This window comes from Arachis hypogaea, chromosome 2, assembly GCF_003086295.3.
Source record: "Arachis hypogaea cultivar Tifrunner chromosome 2, arahy.Tifrunner.gnm2.J5K5, whole genome shotgun sequence".
Taxonomy (NCBI): Eukaryota; Viridiplantae; Streptophyta; class Magnoliopsida; order Fabales; family Fabaceae; genus Arachis; species Arachis hypogaea.
Genome location: NC_092037.1, coordinates 98,171,667 through 98,190,256, shown reverse-complemented (window position 1 = coordinate 98,190,256; position 18,590 = coordinate 98,171,667).

The window sequence follows — 18,590 nt, the reverse complement described above, 5'->3', positions numbered from 1 at the left end:
CCACCACCGAATTCTGTCACAGTCAATCCATTGCAGGGTGCTAGCTCAGGAACAACATCAAGGATGGCAAGTTTAATGAAGTTTGTGCCTACTCCCAGTTTCAAAGCACCAAGAAAAAAGACTTGAAGAAATTAGATAGATGTGTTTAGGGAGGTTATGAAAATTAATATGTGGCATTAGGCCTTTAATACTTTGTTAAAATTTAGACAATGACTACTAAGATCAGTCCTGGTTATTTTGATATCACAGTGGATCTTTTGATGTTAATACTCATGATGCTTGGTTATGCATCTTTTTTGTTCAACTCTGATAACTAATTTAATATAAATCCAGTTTGCTGTTTAACTTGCTTATTGTAATCCTATTTAAATATAACTCAGTTTTGTTGAATCACGTGTAAGTTACAAGAATACCACAAATTACTCTTTATTCATTCCATTCAAATATTTTTACACAATACATATTCCATTACATTACATTACACACGAATCTTTCCATAATTTTTTCTTCAAAATTTGTAACACATCACTAACAAAAATACTACCATCATAAACACAGCTACCATCAACAAATTGGTCATGAATTTCTGACTTCTTACATCATTTTCTAACCTCCCAACCCTCCATGCTAGGTTCATCTTCATTCTACTATTGACTCTATCAGAATCTGCTATTCCAGCACTTTCCTCTTATCCAATGTCAGCCCAAACAAACATACTACACCAAGTCTTTTTTCTTGTCTGAAATGAACCAACAAAACATGATGAAATGAAGTAGGCAAGAATAAATGAACAAAATATCATATATTTAACTTACATTATAATTGGAATATCCAAAAAATGGCTTGTTTGAATTTGATTCTATTCCAGACCATTGCAGAATTGGACGATAACCATACCCACACCATTCCGGCACCCTCGCACTTCTGTTCCGACTTTGTGACCTGGCCCAGTTACTGCTTGAAGGAGAGCAAATCGAGTTTCCAGCTGCGGTGCTTCCACCACCCACCATGGTGCTGCAACTAATACCGATAAATGACAGATTTAACAAGAGAAAAAGCAACAACAAGAAGAAGAAGATAAAGAAGAATAAGAAGACAAGAGGAAGGAAGACGGAAGTTGAAGAAGATCCTAACTCAGATAAATAAGAGAAAATTAGGGTTTTATGGACTAAATTGTGTATGAATACAACCCTTGCCACGTCAGCTAGTCGTTGCAGGGCACTCCGTTTGCTGAGTCATCACCGAAAAGGGCTGAGGGACTACATTGGTGCCCGGATCTAAATCTGGAGGACCAGTATAGGTAATTTTATATCTCGAGGACTAAAATGAGTAATCGCGTGAATCTCAGGGCCAAAATGGGAATTTAGTCCTCTGCAAGTCTATCTTGTTCCTTATGTTCTAGCGCTGACAAGTGTCAAGCTTGTGATATTTGAAAAAATTTCTAAAATGCTTTAGAAAAGATTCAAACCTTTGTCCTCATGGATATAAGGAAGGTGACTATACCACTGTACTAGAATGTTTCTAATTATTTCATAGACAAATTATAATATATATAACAATCTTTTATTTTACTTATATTCAATTTATTTTAATTTTAAAGTCACTCATTTTAAAATTAATTATATTTTATTTAACTATAAATTTTATTAAATATATACAAATTAAAAAGATAAACAAAAAAATTATTAATCACAATTTTTTTTATGATTATATGATACTATTAATATTATTTTTTAAATAAATACTTGTAGTATATAATAATAGGTAAAGGCTCACATGCAATTGTCTTCATAAGAAGTTAATAGTTGAAAAATTTTAGATGATATTTAGTCAAACTTGTTAAATCATCTAACGATTCTTAAATATCAACTTCAGATAAAAATAACTGTATGTGAGTTTTTACCTATAACAATATAATAATACAATAAATATAAACTAATTAATAAAGTATTAAAATTTAAAAATAATAATTATTTTTATAAAAACAAAATAAAAGTACTTATAACAAAAAATAATTAAATTTTATTTAATTATTTAATTATACCAGGCTAACCGGTTCGACCAGTGACTCACCAATGAATCAATAACCGAGTGACCCAGTAGACTTACACCGAGTGAGCCTTTACCTATTATTATATACTACAAGTATTTATTAAAAAAATAATATTAATAAATATTATATAATCATAAAAAAAATAAATTGTGATTAATAAATTTTTTGTTTATCTTTTTAATTTGTATATATTTAATAAAATTTATAGTTAAATAAAATATAATTAATTTTAAAATGAGTGACTTTAAAATTAAAATAAATTGAATATAAATAAAATAAAAGATTGTTATATATATTATAATTTGTTATACAATAATAAGATGCATTCCAGCATAGTGGTATGATCACCTTTCTTGTATCTTTTGAGTGCATGGATTTGAATCTTTTCTAAAGCATTTTAAAATTTTTTTCATATATTACAAGTTTGACACTTGGCAGCACTGGAGCATATAGAATACGGTAGACCTCTAGAGAGTTGGAGCATTTTAAATTTGGCTTCAACTCATTGGATCATCACATGTTCTCTTTCTATAGACTAGTCAACTCGGACACTTTTAACCACCACTTTCCAAGCCACCATAGAACTTCCCATTACAAAAATAGGCTGAATTAAAGATAATTTATTTTTAAATTGTAAAATCAAAAGTTTAAATTTTTCTTTTAAAAAAAAAGAATGGGCTATACCTAATGTTTGATGATACTCTATAAACAAGTTCTTGCCTTTCTTTTATTCATTAAGGTGTCAATATGTCAAAGTCATAAAGTTCAAAAAGAAGAGATTCTCTATATTGAGAATTAACGTAACCTTGCTATGCAAGTCACCATTAACTTTAAAATTTCTAAAATTAAATTTGTACTTTTCATCATGTACATTTTCAATAATTTGAAAGGAACCTTATCTATGAGTAGTCCTAATGTTACAATTAATCAATTTTACACTTTTGTTAGTAGTTATTTTCAACTCTAACCATCTAGGTGGAGACAATTACAGGGAACATGAAAGTTTGGAATTGATTCTCTTCTATCTCATTCCATTGAAATTAAGAGAGAACAAAAAAAAAAAAGCCATCACATTAGTGCCTATTAGGAATCTTATCAAGACAGCTTATTCAATTATATTTGGTTCCACACAAAGGATCAAATTTTTCAAAAGTAGATACTTGTATTATTTTTTCATTTTTTTTAAATAAAATATCCTTGTCTTCTCACCTTTTCCTTTCACACTAAGGATAATTAACCTAAAAAAAAACTCTATAAAACAAGCTCTTATATCTCTTGCAAGTGTTGCACCAACTAAACCCTAAAAATCTTCTAACCTTAAAATACCTATCTAGTTAGAAAACCCCTTAGAGTTGTACTTGAACCTTGAATTTTCACTCTATGGATAAAAACAACACCTCAAATTCAAATCCTTCTGTTTGCAACAAAATTCGTCAAGCAATTGCAAGTAACCCAGCTATTAGAATCATTAACCGAATATCAAGCTATAATCAAGAACCTAAGCATGCCAAATTAGGTTCAATTTCAACCTCATCACCATCATCATCACCATCGTCGTCTTCATCACCATCTCCAAATAATAACACTCCCATCCAAATCCAAACCAAACCACATATACCTCAACAACAACATGAAAAGGGTAATCATAAAGAAGCATCACCAAGAACAATCCCAATCAAATTTGAGTATTCAACACCACCAAAAGAAAATATTCATGGCCAAGCACCAAAATCTTCACCACCTTTTGTTGCAACAAATTTACAAAGTGCAACAAACAAGGATCATGGACAAGAACATCACCATCACCATCGTCATCATCATGATGGAATGCATCAAGAGCAACAAGGTAAGAAATCAATGATGAATATTGATGAAACTTTCAACGAGTACATTCAACGTGCCAAGAAAAAGATTCGAACTATGTCGAATATTGGCCGGGGACATAACAGCATTGCAGAAGATCATGAGTCTCACGGCGGAGGCACAAATGAAAAGGATCATCATCAACATAGAGATCAATTCTCTGAGTTCATCAACAATGCCAAGAAGAAGATTAGGACTACAACAATAGTTGGAAAGAGTAGTTCCTTGAGGAAAGGGTAAGTAAGGAACTTGTCATATGTAAAAAAGTATATGTATGTGTATTTTACTAACAAAAAAAATGTATATTTTAATTTGTGAAAAAGTTTGATCATTTAAATAAAAAAAATATCTATGATGTTAATCATGTAATGTATGTTTGTCTTTTAGTTTGAGGGGCAAGAAAGGTGACTAATAATTTCTATTCTTAAAACAAATATTTGGTTGCTTCACTGATTGGTAAAACTATGATTGAATTTTGTATAGATAAGTTTACTGATATAATTTATATATATAAAATTCTTGTCCTATTTTTACCCCATGAATCAATTATGTCCTTAGTGTGTAGTGTTGGTGTTGATGATGTCTTAAGAGTTAAGATCATTTAACTCTTGGTTGAGAGATGAAAATAAGACCATACCCTATATTATGCTAAAGTCTGTTAGCCTAGTATTTCTTTTTTTTTTAATTAGGAGTGAGACTCGAACTCGAAACTTCTAAGCGGGATAAAGAGATTATATTATTTAAGTTATAACTCGTTGATCTAGTTTAATATTTGTTACCTAGATTATTTCTTTATTAATAATAAGTTTATTATTGTAATTATTTTTTAGTGAGAATATATAAAAAGTATATAGTATATAAAGTGTAATAACTCAACAAATATTTTTCAAGGAGATTATTCATTTTCTTCAACAATCAGAAGAACTTATTTTTCTCCCTCTCTTAATCTCTTTTAGTTCATCAAACCATCAACATCACAGCTTGAACAGTTTAGGACATGAGATTTTCTTCATGGTGCGGTGAGCGTGGAGAGCAACCAAGCTGTGAATCAAATTTTAAAAAAAAATTGTGAATTGAGATCCAATTCAATTTTGCCATTTTCTTTCTATCCTTAATTTTTCTTTCGACATTTTCTTTTTCCCATTCTTACCTCTTCCTTCAAACTCATTCAATAGAATTTGATGAGAGGCTATTTCGCAAGATTCTTTCTTGGTGAACATAGTTGTTCCGATCAACGAGTTGGAAGGAAGAAGATTGAATCCTTATTATTCTGTGATTCATTGATTTTTCAAAATAGCAAACATGGTAAACAGATCCTCCCATTGTAGAGGTCATGGAGCTACATTGGCTTGCTCTCATTGTAACAAGCAAGGCCACACAGAAGATGTATGCTATAAGAAGCATGGGCACTCCTCCCATTTCTATCAACAGCCGTAACATAACACCACTATCAATCACGTGATCACTGAGGGGCATGATGATATACTCAATGACAAACAATCTCAGCTCAATTGTTTCCAAGAGAACACTGAAATATCAAGATCTGGATTCACTTCAGAGTAAAGATTTGCCTTGTTAGAGTTGATCAAAAACAAAAGTGTGCAGCAACAACCCCATAATGCAAATCAAATTTTGACTAATTCCATTCAGACTTTCACTCCACGTAAAACCATTGCATTATATTTTAATGCGAGAATTATGAGTATTATCACTCCAAAATCTGCACTATGGGTCACTAATTTCGGTGCAACAGATCATGTGACTTTTGACTTAAAAGATTTTGCAAGTTTTCAAAATATTACTCCAATCAATGTGATATTGCCAAATGGGACCAAAACTGTTAGCATCATTATTGGCACAATCACATTCTCTAAAAAAAAACTTTCTTAAAAATGTTTTATACATTCCTTCTTTTGATTTTAAACTGATTTATGTGTCAAAGTTAACCTCAAACTTACATTGTCAATTGTTAATCAATGATAAGTGTTGTGAGATACAAGATCGATCCACATCAAAGATGATTGGCATTGCTGAGTGTATAGAAGGGCTATATACAATGAGTAGAGAACCAGAATTCTCTCACTTTTTCCCTCTTCCAACAAAGCAAGCTTCATTGGTGGCAACTACGACTACTACTCATTCCACCACACTTTCACACAGTGAGCACAACAACATTTGGCATCTTAGATTATGACTCATACCCATGCATAAATTGATTTTTCAGAAGAAGTATTATCCTTTTATAGATTTTATTGCTTCAAAACTTCCTTGTGATTCATGTCATTTTGTAAAACAAAAGAAGTTATCTTTTAATCTTAGTACAACTGAAATAAAAAATTGTTTTGACTTAGTTCATATGGATATTTGGGGTCCTATTTCTGTCTCTTCCAATGAAGGACATAGGTATTTTTTACTGTGGTGGATGGCAAGAGCAGATTCACTTGGATTTTTTTTATGAAAACCAAATCTGAAGCATCACAATTGGTTATTAATTTTGTGAATTTTGTCAAAGAACAATTTGAAAAATAAGTTAAGTGTATAAGGACTGACAATGGGTCAGAATTCATTCTAAAATCCTTTTTTGCATCAACTAGAATTTTACACCAAACTTCTTGTGTAGAAACACCAGAGCAAAACGGGATTGTAGAGAGAAAACACCAGCATATTTTAGGTATTGCTAGAGCACTGCTATTTCAATCAGGAATTCTACATTGTTTTTGGCAATACGCAGTTGCTCACGCCATTCACCTAATTAATAGGCTGTCCAGCACTAATCTGGATAATGCTAGTCCTTATAAACTTTTGTATGATAACTTACCTTACCTTTCATATTTAAGAGTATTTGGTTCTCTTGCATATGCTTCCATATTAACAAATTCAAGAACAAAATTAGACCCAAGATCCAGAAAAACAGCTTTTCTCGGTTTTAAATTAGGAACAAAGAGTTTTCGACTTATTGATTTAAAATCAAAGGAAATTTTCATATCTAGAAATGTAACTTTTTATGAAACTCATTTTCCATTTTTACATTCCACTAGCACTGACATTCCTGTGGTACCTACTCATACTCCACAATGCATTGATCTTTTTCAATATGATACACCATCCACACATCATTTGCAATCACCTACACATACCACACTCATAGATTAAATGAATATTTCTCAAGCTCAATGTACTCACCAATTTCCTCACACACCATTGCACCTATTACCACACCACACACTAACAATACACCTGCATATGCAACACTCTGACATCACACATGACTGCATTACTAGAAAATCTGAAAGAGTCAAAAAACTGCCTGCTTATTTGAAGGATTATCATTGTATGACAACCCACACAGCTCACTCTAGCAACTTTGCCAACTCTAACTTTTTATATCCTATCTCACAACACTTGTCATATGATAAACTGACCCCAAAATATAAGTCACTTTCTCTAACCATCACCTCAAATCAAGAACCTAGCACTTATGAGGAAGCGGTTGCACATGAATGTTGGAGAAAGGCAATGCAAGATGAGTTGACAGCTCTAGATCAGAACAGAATTTGGTGTCTCACTGAACTCCCAAAAGACAAGAAGGTTGTGGGTTGCAAATGGATTTTTCTGGTAAAATTCAATCTCGATGGAACCATAGAGAGGCACAAAGCGAGGCTAGTTGCAAAAGAATTCACTCAAGTGCAAGGCGTTGATTATGGTGACACTTTTAGTCCAGTTGTTAAAATGACTACCCTACGAGTAATGTTAGCATTAGCAGCGGCAAAGAAATGGCATTTGAAACAGCTAGACGTCAACACTGCCTTCCTTCATGGAGATTTGGATAAGGAAGTTTATATGAAGATACCACCCGGTTTGACTGTGTCGCAACCAGGTTTGGTTTGTAAATTGCAAAAGTCTCTATATAGGCTTAAGCAAGCAAGCAGGCAATGGAACATTAAGCTCACTCAGACTCTTGTGGATGCTAGTTATAAGCAATTTTTTTATGATCATTCACTTTTCATCAAGAAACAATCTGAAAGCTTCACTGCCATTCTAGTATATGTTGATGACTTAGTTTTAACCGGGAATGACATTGGCAAAATCAATTCCATCAAGCAAAATTTGGATGACAAATTCAAAATAAAGGATCTTGGTGATCTCAAATACTTCTTGGGAATGGAAGTAGCACGCTCTAACTCTGGAATTCACATTTATCAGCGGAAGTACACCATGTACCTTCTCAAAAATTTTGGTTATCTAGATTGCAAGCCTCTCTCTACCCCATTTGATTATAGTCAGAAACTCTCAAAGGAATCAGGTACCATTTTAACAGACAACACTGTTTACAGACAGCTCATCGGCCGACTCCTTTATCTCACAAACACTAGACCCGATATCTCTTATGCTGTGGGACGTTTGAGCCATTTTTTGGACTGTGCAACCACTTCTCACCTACAGGCTACTTTTCGCGTACTCCGATATTTAAAAGGCCGACCTGCAACTGGTCTCTTCTTCTCCTCTACTTCTAATCTGCATCTCACTGGATTTGCTGACGCTGACTGGGCTACCTGTGCCAATACTCATCGCTCCGTTTTCCGTTATTGCTTCATGCTTGGGAACTCTCTCATTAGCTGGAAGAGTAAAAAGCAAACCACAGTTGTCAAGTCCTCTGCAGAAGCTGAATATAGGTCTTGCTGTTGCCACGGGTGAAGCTAGTTGGTTATTTTTTTAATGGATTTCATTGGTTTGCCGCTTCAAAAGTCTATCGCTCTATTCTGTGACAACCAGTCAGCGATTCACATTGCCAATAATCCCATTTTCATGAAAGAACCAAACACATTGAAGTGGACTGCCACCTTGTTCGTGAAAAGCATTTGTCTGGTATCATTCATCTTATGCCAGTTCGTTCCAAAGATCAACTTGCTGATTTTCTTATCAAAGCTCTGTCACCCGGTCCTTTTCTTGCTAATATTTTCAAGTTAGGATTGTTAGATTTACACAATTCTAACTTGCGGGAGGGTGTTACCTATATTATTTCTTTATTAATAATAGGCTTATCATTATAATTATTTTTTAGTGAGAGTACATAAAGAGTATATAGTATATAAGGTGTAATAACTCAACAAATATTTTTTAAGGGGATTATTCATTCTCTTTAACAATGAGAAGAACTTATTTTTCTCCCTCTCTTAATCCCTTTTAGTTCATCAAATCATCAACATCACAGTTTGAACAACTTAGGGTATGAGATTTTCTTCCATATTTCTTATGATTTGGCTATTTGTACCAATTATATTTATGTTGATATTAGCATTGATTTATATTTCGGTGGATGTATACCATTTTCATTATTCTTCTTTTAATTCAATTTGTGGTTTGTTGGGAATCAATTTTATTGTAACTAACAATTAAACAATAAAATAGTGAATAAATAAGAATTATGAAAAATCTTTTGAAAAAGAAAAATATTTCATTTTATTGCAACCGTTTGTGATTATGTAACTGAAAATCCCATTTAGTTCAATAGGATGTAAAAGGTGTTTGATTTAATTTTAAGCTTTTTTTAATAATTAGTCCAATAAAAATTTGATTTAAATTTTAAGAGATTCAAATAAGATAAAATGAAACTAATTCTCTTGGATATCAACTAAATTAGTTCTCTTCTGTAGCTTCATAATCAATTTTCTTTTGATAAGGTCTTCGGACCCCACAGTAATCCAAAAACCAAAAATGGCTTTCCATGTTTTAGTTCTTTTGAAAAATCACCTAATAGATTTCAAACATTACAAATGATAGATTTTGTATTTGCCTTAGACATGAAAAAATTTTACCTATCAAGCTAACACATGGATAATCAACTGTTAGTACTTAGTAGTCCAATTGTGGAAAAATTAAATAAGATTAGTGGATGAATTGGGTACAGAGAATTAAGGATTACTAAATTTTCTAACTCAGCATTTTCTGATTTGATCTTTATCATTATAAACTTAGGAGTATATATGTAAAGTCATAAATTTGTCTAAGGAGTTTTGAAATATTATAACTACATCTACAATTCATATCATAAGTAAAAATTTGGATTAGAAGGATTGTTATATATAAATAAAGTTACTTAAAATAGCGAAAGCATTGTTTTTTTAGTTAGAAATATTTAAAAAAAATTCTAATAAAACCTATATATATACTAATATAAAAGTACTTTTTAAATTTTTTTTCTTTAAAAAAGTCAATCCAAATGATGATGAGAACAAATACTCTTTTCATCTTAAACTAACTATTTAAACATAAAAATATATACATATTAAAAAAATAATAAATACGAATGTCTTTAAAATTATATCATTAGAAAAGTTGTTCTTTAATTAGTACTTATTTATATAAATTAAAAAATATTTAGTCATTAAATTTAGTACGTTATTAAAAAAAATTCATATATAAGTTTAATTTTTAAAAAGATGCAATGATTTTCTTCGATAAGTTAGTTATAATTAATAAACAAGAAGATCAGCACAAATTAAATGAAAATCATCGGAAAAAAATTCTATGATTATAATAGATACGCGCTAAACTGCAAAATCTTCCATTTTAATTAAGGAACTCATATTCTTAATTACCTTGTGTTCCAAGCAACTTTACAAAACATAAATCCTTCACTTGATAGGGTTTTTCTTCACCTAATCAACAATTTTCTGTTAGTGTTGCATTCTACTGACTATGATGTTTTGTGTTCCAAAGCCTTCAACTTTTGTTCCTCCCAAGAAATCTTCAGATGTTACCAACAAAAGGGTACCCAAAAAAAGAGTTTTTTCCGAATTATCCAGCCATGTTGATCGATTCAACAACAACAACAACAACGGTAACAGCGTTGTTCTTGATTCTCGTGCCAACAAGAGAGCAAAGGTGGAAAAGAGTGAAGAAAATTCAAGGATGAAGAAGGGTACTACTACTGATGCCGTAAAGGAACATGAAGACAAGAAGAAACGAGGTTCTTCGAGTATGGATTCATTCAAGAACATGCAGTGTTCAGCAACGCTGAAAAGGTTATTGCTTCATCCAGATGGAGTGTATTTCAAGAAAGGAAAGGCTTTGATGGATTTGGAAAGGGTTCAGCGGAAGCTATGGAACAATTTGTACAACAAAACTGATCAATTTGCTGCTGATATCAGAACGGTGTTTCGCAATGTCATGTCCCAATACCCCTCGGAGCATGAAGTTCATCAAACCGCCGCGAAGTTAAGCGATCTTTTCGAGACAAAGTGGAAGAATTTGGAGAGAAGATGGCTACCTGAGAAGGAAAACAAGTTAGAGAAAGAAGAGCCAAAGCCTTTGAAGTCGAATGCAGGGGAGAAAAGAAAACAACTTTCTCATTCAGATTTCTCAACTGCTATTGCCAAAGCTAGAGTTTACTTGCAAAGGAAGAAACAGAGGGAGATGATGCAGAAAATGGAGAGAACAATTTCCTTTGATGATGCTTTCAAGTCCTTTCAGGATTTGGAAAAATTGTGTGGCCATTCCCTGACACATTATTGGACAAAGAAAAATCCATTGTTGAAGAACCTCACAGGTTTGGTTCTTAGGGAAGAAGATTTTGAAGACAACAACTTTCTTAGTAAGGATTTGGAAGAAGGAGAAGTTTTTTGATATTGTTCAATTTTAGTTGTAGTTAATTTGGAATTGACTTGAAACAATTGTAAGTACTATTATGTTAGCATCAATGACATTGTTTATATGTTTATATTCATTAATGTTACTCTCATCAATGCTACCTCCTTTACTACGTTGCCATTAAGCAGATGCAATGAGTCGCCTCAAGTATTTACACATCTCACATTGTTCCTCCCACATCAAGTATTTACCTTAGCTTCTTTATTTCCTTTTGGAATCCACCCTTTTGAACATTGAGACTTTTGGTTTGGTTTCTGTTTTCTAGAAATTTTAGGGTCATGGTTTTTTTTGGAAGATTTATGTTGGTACATTCTGTTACAGACATGTATTTGAATTTTTGGGATTATTGAATTTGATTTGAATGTGTCATATGCTACTATATTGGTGAATTACCTTGACATTTATATATTGCAGCAGTATGATAAATTGTTTTGCACCATTAAGCCTAAATACTTCTAATCAAGAACAATAATTTTCTCATATTCTTTTATTAGTATTTCATGAAACTAAAAGTCTTTGCTTGACAATGTCAATTTGAAATTATCAAATGATGTCACCTTAACTCAGAACAGTTAACTACTTAAACATATCTGTATAAAAAATCAAAGAGCAAAAATATTATTTTAGCGTATTCAGTTACATATCTGCAAGAGAATTGGATAACTTAAATCTAACTAACTATAATAATCAATACACTATCAGCAAGTTTCCTAATTAACATTGAGCTAACAAACTGCTAAATTGGGAAACTATACAACTAACTGATATAAGGGGAAAATCATGTAACTGTAAAGTTTTCACCCCAAGCCATCAAATAAAAGAAGCAATAAAAAAATAGGAAGACATGTGAAGGCATTACTCTGTATTATGCAGAGTTACATACTTAGATTCCTTTCCTAATCCTAAGCATGTGATTCACACTTACATGTGCATCCACCAATAGTTTTTCTGATAATGTTCAATTTTGAGTGATTGTAGTTAATTTGTAACTGTCTTAAAACAATGATAAGTAGTTTATATGTTTATATGTTTATATTCATCAATGTTAGTATGTTTTTCTTATAAGTGCTGATTTAATAGGTCAAAAAATTGTTCATTTATGTCCAATTCTATATGCTAGTTGGGCATGTTCATGTTTTTGCATATGTTGGGCTCACCAAAAAAGAAAACCTGTCACATATAATCATTATAGAACAGTTCCAGAAAAAGAAAAAGATAGAGATAATGTTTACATGAATCAACATTTCAATTGCGCAGAATCTATTACTCAGTTGTAGTATTGCATGATATTTAGGGTGTTGTATGTACTAATTAGATGCTCTGATTCTGTTTTATTAGGTAAATTAGTTATAGTTCTATTATAACAATTTTTTTGTATAGATGTGAATAATTACTAGGTTTTCTTATAATTTGGATGATGATGCAGAAATACATTGGCCTTTTTTTGTTATGACTATCTTATGTGATGAATGTTATATTTGCATGAAAGGACTTGAATACAGTGATAATTGCCAACCTAACCTAATATTGTTACTTAATCTACAAATGTTGCTTTGTATGTATTAAACTCTATGATGATTTGTATATTAGTAATTTAGTATGACATATCCCCTGAAATGATGTACTTAAATTTTTAGTTATAAGAAATGGCCTTACCCCTTAAACTTTTCTACAATGGCATCCCATCCCATAATAGAGGAAGTTTCAAATCTTAAATAGCAATTATAGAAAAAAATTTAGGTTTATCTTGCAAAATAAAAAACTATTTGTACTTAAAATCAGCTCTAAAATCAGTTATTAATGTATTTATGTATAAATATATGTGTAATTTAATTTATTTTTAATGTATATTTATATTGTAATATATATTTTATACTCGTAACTAATTTTAGTATACATGTAACATACTTAATTACAAAATTATAAGCAAGGACTTAAAATTACAACTTTATCTAATGTGGTATTTTAATTTACTTTTGCCCATAAAACCAACCCCTTGTATTATCTATAAGGATTTGTTTCGTTGAACTTTTTAATATCTTGAAAGCCCTTTCACACATAATTAATTAAGCAAAATGACCAAAATCTTCAATGATTTAAAAATTTAATTTTGATAAAACAATTTTATAAGTTTCAATAATACAACGCTAAATCAATAAAATAATTATTTTTTGTATCGACCGCGTAAATAATAATTCAAAAAAACAGGTATAATTAGATGATTTTGTAAAATATTTTATACTAAAAACATATCAAAATTAAGCTTATAATTTATTTTTCTAATTTTTTTATATTTTTAATTTTATCATTTTTATCGTCTTTTATTTTGAGTTATTTGCTAATTCTGTTTACTTTGCCCTCACCATACCCTTCTACGTAAGGGTGTACGCGAATCGCTATCTGTTACTTCTGACTCTGAAAAAATTTAACTTTTAACTCTTACGCTACTTTGGAAAGCTATACTAATTTATAATAACTTTTTCAACATCAAAAATCATGGTAATGATTTTTTAGATGCTAATGAATCAAAAAATAATTTTTAATTGATTTTTAGAAATCGTCTATTGCTCCGTTTTAAATTCATAAGTTTGTAAAAATTTAGATTTTTTGGAATTTCAACTAAAACACAATTTTAATTACTATTCTTATTTGTTTTGATTTTTTGATATTTTATTTGAATCCAAACAGGATATTTTCTTATTAATATTTATATTTTAACTTAAAAATAAGAAATGTCAATAAGTTGTACAAATAGCAATCAAACCTACATATATATACTGCACAAATAGTAAATCGAAGGGTTAAATATTTTTTTCGTCCCTAAGGTCTCGGGTGAAAATCAAATTTATCTCCCACCTTTTTTTGTTATTAAAATCATCCTTTTGTCCATAAACAACATTTTTTCGATCAATTTTACTCTTAAACAAAAATAAAAAATATTAAAAAAAATAAACCACCTCACCCCATCCCTTACCCCCACCCGTCCCACCTAAGATAGAAAAACTAAAAAAACTAAAAAAAGAAAACAAAATACACAAGAGAGAAATAGAGAGGAAGAAGAAAGAAAGGGAAAGGAAGAAGGAGGAGGTGACAGCCGTGAGAGTGACGGCGGAGAACTGCTCTGTCAACGTCGAACTCCATCACCGTCATCGAGCTTCTGGTGGTGAGGGGCTCTTTTCTTCCCCCTCGCTCGATTTGTCCTCTCCTCAGCCACAGCTGCGACGGCGATGGCAGTAGCTTTCCGTGCCGTCACTTCTTCCTCCTCTTTCCTTCAACCGCGACAGCGACAAACGGCAGCAACACCACCCCTCTTTTCTGAGTTTTCCTTTTCTCTCTTTTCTGCGTTCTCTCTCAAGTTTGAAGGATTGAAATTTTGAATTTTCTATCTTGAATTTGAATGTGGTGTTGTTGTTGATGAATTTTTGAGTATGAATATATTGTTGTTGCTAATTATGTATTAGCTTTGTTTGATTTTTTTTAAGTTAAAAAAAAATAGTTGGTATTTTTTTATGGATTTTTGAATCTGGATATATTGTTATTGTTGATTCCGCATTGGCTTTGTTTGGTTTTTTTGAAATTAAAAAAAAATAGTTGGTATTGTTGTTGTTGAAAATTTGGGGAGAGAGTGGAGTAGGGAGGAGGCTGAGATAAACAGTAGAGTGAGAAGGGTAAAGGAAAAAGATGATGATGAAGGATATTTTAGTCTAAAATTTAAAGAAAAGATGATTTTAAAACGTTTAGTAACGTTAAGGATGATTTTAATAACGGAAAAAAGGTTGGGGACGAATTTGATTTTCACCTCAAAGATAAAAAAAGTACTTAACCCAAAATCGAATTAACTAGATTCGATTTACCATACGCTGCGTGAGTCCAAAAGCGTTTCCATACTAAATCGAACATATATACTTCGATTTAGTACTGAACCTGCTAATTCAAACCCAACTAATTCGATTTACATTGAAAACGTGTAAATCAAATTCACAAATATTTTGCCTCTCCAACTAATTCAAGTTTAATTGATTTGATTTACATGTAAATAACATATAAATTATGTTAATTTAATTCAATTTAAGACAAGATGCGTAACCAATTTTGATTTAAGGTATTTATATAATTTTAAATTCTATTTATTTTATCAACGTGAATTATCCCAAGAAAATATCATTATTAATTTTTTAACTATCAAAACTAAACATCTAATCCTGTAATCCGGATCGAGTTAAATGGTCTAATTGGAATTTTATGTTAAGATTTTATTTATTTATTAAAACTTGATCATGGGGAAATCGACAAAAGAAAAAGGGCTTATGGGTGACTTACTATTTAAAATTCAAGATGTTTTTCAGATGCATAATAATAGTTAAAAGAAATAAAAAATAAAACATCAATGTTATTTTACTAAATTATAAATTTATTTGTTAATTATAAATTTATTTTGTTGCAGAAAATTTTTCTTGTTATATTTAAAAGATACTTAGAATAGTTTGGTGTATTTCTAAATCTTAAACTTAAACTTAAGACAAATAAAATAATAAATATCTTAACCTATCTCGTATTTGTGAATATTACACATGTTTAATAGATAAAAGAGCCACTATTTTATACTTGGATTAAGCTCTTTTAAATAAAGGAAATTAGTAAAATAATGAAGTAAAAATCTAATAAATCTTAAATAAGAATAATGAAATTTGTATATAATAAAAAATACAAATTCAATAATAATTAAACTATTATTTATTCGCTCTATTGATTTTTACCTACGGTAATAATATCATTGATCTAATGGTGTCGATTTGAACTGTGACAAAAAAGAAAAAATAAATATATGTTTGAGATCTGGCCAAAGAATTTAAATATGGAATAAAGATGTGTGTGTTTTTTTTTTTTTTGGAAAATAGACGTTTTTAGTGTATACACAGGCAAGCAGACGTTGCAGAAGTGCAGGCGCAACACGCAGCTAACGTGCTGACTCAACACGCAGCTTACGTGTTGAACACGTGTCCAAAATCTGAAGCAACACACAAGCTACGTGTTGACACGTGGATGTCATCCATCAACACGCATGATGCGTGATTCCTACGTGACAGGCAACTCGCAGGTTGCGTGTTGCACACATGACGGACGTTGGTTGGATGGTTTAGCAACACGTAGCCTACGAGGTGAGTCTTCTGCCTATAAAAAGCAAAGCCCGTAACCATCTTACTTCAATCTGAGAGGTGTGTTTTTCTCTAAGGTTAGTACGATGGAGCGCATAGTAAATATAGTGGTTTACCACAACGGTGAGGTCGTACGAAATACATATGAGGGTGTGAGTTTTGCGTGTGATAAAATATTTTCGTTTGTTGTTCTGTGCACTATAACGTTCGTGGAACTACTATACGGGCTCTGTCAAAGCATAGAGGCTGATATCGTAAAGAGGGTGACCAACATTCTCTATAGGAGTCCGGTTGTCATTTTTGGCGGCCTGATACAGTTTGAGGTTATGCCAATAGTCGATTACACAAGTATTCAGCGGATGTTTCGTATTCACCAGCAAACTTAGGTGCAACACCCAAGGATTGAGTTGTATGTTGAGTTTGAGTATATTGTTGCAGATGAGGTTCAACATGACCTAGATGTGCAAGATGACATAGTTGAGGCGTACTTGGGAATGAACAATGATAGCAATGAGGAGTTCGAAACTACGTACAAAGCCAGTGATGAGGATGAGGACGACGATGGGGGAGCTGAGGCTGTAGCAGAAACTTTAGTGGTTCCATCCGCAGTTAGTCAACCATTAGATGTTCCACCTTTTATGCGTAGCTTGAATCTTGACGCCATGCATGCACCTGAGTTTTCTGAATATGCAAACATAAGTACGTGAGTAGTGGGCAATATGTTTACTTGATTTTGTTTTAGCGGATCAATGAACGACAAATTTGTTTTCTTATAGGTGTTGCTGATCTTGAGGATGGAGAGTTTAGGATCGGAATGGAATATGGTCCAAGAAAATCAGTCACTACGGCAATTCAAAATTATACTAACTCCAGAGGAGTCGATTACGTTGTTTATGAATCTGAGCCACAAACGTTCTATGCAAAGTGCAAGACTTACGGATGTGGGTGCGACTGACTTATCTGAGCCAGTTTGATACAGAGATACAACGGGAGGCACATGTGTTCAATGGAAAAGATCTCATAGGATCACTCCAAGTTAGACTCGAACACGATTGCTGAGGCTATGAAGCCATAGGTTGAATCTGACCCATCTATAAAGGTCAAATCTATAATGGCGGAGGTCTAGGTAATATTCAACTACACTATTAGTTACCGGAAGGCTTGGCTGGCAAAGCAGAAGTTGATAGCCAAGGTTTTCGGTGGATGGAAAGAATCTTACCAAGTTTTGCCGTTGTGGTTCTTGGCGATGGTTTAGAAGATGCCTGATTCACAAGTGCAAATAGAAACACGACCCCTGTATAACGGGAGTCAAGAGGTGGACGGTGTTAGGATACTTCATCGGATATTCTGGAGTTTCAATCCATGTATAAGAGCTTTTAAATATTGCAAGTTGCTGGTTCAGCTTGACGGGACCCACCGATACAAAAAATATGAAGGTTGCCTTTTGGTTGCAATTGCGCAAAACAGAAATCAAAATTTTATACCGATTACTTTTGCCATTATAGAGGGTGAGACTACTAATGCGTGACACTTTTTTCATAGTAATTTACGAACACGTTATAAGAAAGACGGCTTGAGGATAATCTCCGATCGTCATGAGTCAATTCGGGCTGCGGTAAATCCTAGCAGATGTGATTGGAAACCTCCGAGGGCATGGTGGATGTTTTGTATTCGGCACATTTGCAGCAACTTCTTAAGGGATTTCAAGGTTCCGTACTTGCAAAAGCTTGTGGTCAACATTGGGTATTCAAGGACAATGGAGGAGTACAATGCCAACTACAAGAGGTTGCAAGAACGAGGTGAGGAATATGTTCGTTGGTGCGACAATATCGATCGTCCCCAGTGGGTGTTGATGTTTGACGAAGGAC